Source organism: Orycteropus afer, unplaced genomic scaffold, assembly GCF_000298275.1.
Source record: "Orycteropus afer afer isolate SDZICR_OR568_19922 unplaced genomic scaffold, OryAfe1.0 scaffold00002, whole genome shotgun sequence".
NCBI classification, from domain to species: Eukaryota; Metazoa; Chordata; class Mammalia; order Tubulidentata; family Orycteropodidae; genus Orycteropus; species Orycteropus afer.
The window spans coordinates 12460344-12464278 of record NW_006921589.1 but is presented as its reverse complement, the minus strand read 5'-3'; positions in this window follow the sequence as shown (position 1 = coordinate 12464278).

The window sequence follows — 3935 nt, the reverse complement described above, 5'->3', positions numbered from 1 at the left end:
CATATATATCTGGAATGAAAATTCCATTGGACCAGAGACACTGATCAGGTGTCTTATGACTTTTAGTGACAAGATTTCTTCCTGGTGTCTTCTTTGTTCTCTTCAGCAGATGGAGACTAAGGACAATAGCCACTTCCCCACCCCACCCCCATCTCCTTCCATCAGGGTCCATTCAATATTCTTTGATTGTTTGGAGATCCATGCATGGTTCAGTCTAGTCCAGCCCTACCCCACCTCAATTTTTACCTTATGCTATCCTGTTTACCTGACCTAATTCTTCAATTCTTCACCCAAACCCTCAGACTGCTGCCCCATCTTGCTCTTCTGCTCCCACACAGGCCAAGCCCTAAAAGAAACCTAGAGTTTTAATAAGTGCTCTGCTAATGACTCACACAATGGCGTTGGACCAGGAGGCTCTCACTCCACTATGAAAACCCTACACCAGTGATTTTCCTGTTTCTAACAAAATAGCTCTGTGTGCTCTGACAAACATGCTTAACCAAACAGAAACAAGAGTTCCAAACCTGGGTCCTATGCCTCCCCACCAAAAACAAGTCTCTCTAGACCATCCAGAAGATTCCAGATCTCAAAAGAGAAGTGGCTCACAGTCCCAGGCTCTGCATGCTGGCTAATTTCTCACCGGCAAGTTAAATTCCTTTTGAGCAAGAGAGTTAAGCTACAGGTATTCCAACCCAATTCCAAAAGCCTTCCAGCTCAGAGGGAGTAAGGGGAAGTGGAGTTGAGGGGTGGCAGGGCTGGGAGGATGCCAGAGGACAGGAAATGAGCTTCTGCCCTTAGGTTAGTTTCTAAGAGTGGTTCCTCCCGGCCAGTCTGAATGGGAAGCAGACAGCTACTCCCTGATGGAGTTCTGATGTTTGTCTCCAAAGCTGCAGCTGGGAGAGATAGGCATGCAAAAATGAAAACAAGACCAAGAATTCCTCTTCAACTTTCCTTCAGCCTGGTCCCCACTCATCTGCCTCAATCCATACCAGGCCCCTAATTTACACTCTATGCCTTCCCTCTGAGCTTAGAAAGGGAAGAATCTGTGAAGGAGGGTGTGGTAAGCACAGGGATAGTGCCCACTCTTTAACTCCAGAGCTCCCACAGACTCCCTGTATTTATTGCCTCAGGCACAGCATCCCCCAAGGCATCTAGCCCTTCAGCTACAGAAGCCCTCTCTTCCCCAAGGCTGCACCTTACTGTGGATCCGAGTATCTTTTAAGTGGTTTTCATTTCTGGAGTTCATCAATTTGCTTGATCTGATCTCACCCTATGTGCAGGGTCCCCTGATTTACTCTTTATTGAGCTGCTTTTTGAGGAAGGATATGATCCGTAGGTAAATTCCAAGATGACGGAAGAAAATGAATTGAAATTTAAAAGGAATACAATGTGCCCCCCCGCCCCCTTTTTTTTACATTCCCAATGCAGGGCCCAAGAGATTGAATTCTCAGTACTAATGAGAGGAGGGTGCAATGGTGAGAAGCAAAAAGGCAAATGCATTGGAACATTTCATCAGTAGCTCCATTTGCACTGAATGTTGGAGATATACCTCCTCTCTCACATATTAAGACAAGCATCTGCAAGCTCCAGACAGCCCTTCTCATCTGGGCTCAACCTCTGACCAGCAAGGTGCTTGGACATGTCACCTCTTCTTTCTCTGATATCCTATATCTTCATTTTTAAAGTTATTTCAAAGGTTTTCTACTTTAGGCAGCCTGATTAGAGGATGACTAAGGTGGTGAGGGGGCCCTCCTTAGTCTATAATTTAAATATAAAATTTAAATATAAATAGTCTTCACACTCAAAAGTAGTTTTGGAAGAAAAACAAATGCATTTATAAGTGAATTACAGTGGTGCTAAGAATATAATTTCTATAGAAGCACTGATATAAACAGTGGCTTGGTTCCTGGGCAGTCCATAAAAATTTAGCCCAAATGAAGCAGAAATGCAGTCAATAAAAAATAGTAAGAAAATAATATCATTAGAAATATTAGTAATTCAGCACAAGATTAACTGATAATACTGCTTAAAAAATAATTGTCTTTTATATTTCTAGAACCCTAGGAAGCAGATCTAGTTTAAAGCACATCTCTCAAGCTGAAAGAAAGAACTAAAGAAAAAGTTGAAGCTTCAAGTTGTAATATTGAAGGAATCTATAGGTAAAAAATTGAACGACATTGAAAGCATCAAAAGAAGATGAAAAGAATATGTAGAGTCACTTTACCAAAAAGAATTGATTCATGTCAAACCATTTCAGGAGGTAGCATGTGATCACAAACCAATGGTGCTGAAGGGTGAAGTCCAAACTGTATTGAAGGCACTGGCAATAAAACAAGGCTCCAAAAAATTGATGGAATACCAATTGAGATGTTTCAATAAACTCCTGCAATGCTAGAAGTGCTCACTCATCTAGCCAAGAAATATGAAAGACAGCTCTCTGGCTATATATGATATCTGAAAGAGATCCATATATGTGCCTATTCCAAAGAAAGGTGATACAGCAGAATGCAGAATTCATCAAAAATATTATTAATACCACACGTAAGAAAAATTATGCTGAAGATAAGTAAAAAATGGTTTCAGCAATATATAGACAGGAAACTGCCACAAATTCAAGCTGTATTCAGAAAAGGGCATGGAACAAGGGATATTATTGTTGATGTCAGATGGATCTTGGCTGAAAGCAGATGTTTACCTATTTTATTGACTATGCAAAGGTATTCAGCTGTGTGGATCATAATAAGTTACAGATAACACTTCAAAGAATAGGGATTCAAGGACACGTAATTGTGCTTAAGTGGAACATAGACTAGGAGACAGCTGTTCGAAACCAACAAGGAGATATTGCTTGATTAAAATCAGGAAAGGTGTGTGTCAGGGTTGTAGCCTTTCACCATACTTGTTCAATCTGTACGCTAAGCAGATAATCCAAGAAGTTGGACTAATGAAGAACACACCATCAGGATTGGATGAAGACTCATTAACAACTTGCAATATGCTGACGACACAACTTTACTCGCTGAAAGTGAAGAGGAGTTGAAGCACTTACTGATGAAGCTCAAAGACCTTCAGTATGGATTACACATCAATATAGAAAAAACAAAAATCCTAAAAGTAGACTAATAAACAACATCATGATAAAAGAAGAAAAGACTGAAGTTGTCAAGGATTTCATTTTATTGGATCCACAATCAATGCCTGTGGAAGCAGCAGTGAAGAAACAAATGATGTATTACATTGGGAAATCTGCTGCAAAAGATGTCTTTAAAGTGTTAAAAAGCAAAGGCATCACTTTGAGGAGTCAGGTGTGCCTGATCCAGGCCATGGTATTTTCAATTGTATCATATGTATGTGAAAGCTGGACAAAAAAATAAGGAAAACTGAAAAAACTGAAGAATAGGTGATGCCTTTGAATTATGGAATTGGCAAAAAATACTGACTATACTAGGGACTACCAAAAGAATGAACAAATCTGTCTTCAGGAAGTATGGCCAGAATGTTCCTGAGAACCAAGGATGGTGAGATTTTGTCTCACTCGGCACATGTCATTAGAAGGGACCAATCTCTGGAAAAGGACATCATGGTTGGTAAATAAAGGGTCAGTGATAAAGAAGATGACCCAGTGAGATGTATTGCCACAGTGGCTGCAAAAACATGCTCAAACACAGCAACAACTGTGAGGATGGCAAAGGACCAGGCAGCATTTCCTTCTGTTGTGCTGAGGGTTGCTATGAGTCAAAGCCCACTTAAGGGCACCTAAAAACAACAACAACAACAACAAAAAGAAAGAGACTTTGAGACTCAGATGGAAATATCAGTTGGGTACATTTTAAGACAAAGAAATGGTTTTGATTCTATTTAAATAACTATGATTTCTTTATTAAAAATCAGTATCTGGGAGGCGGAGCAAGATGGCAGACTAGGCAGAAGGATTG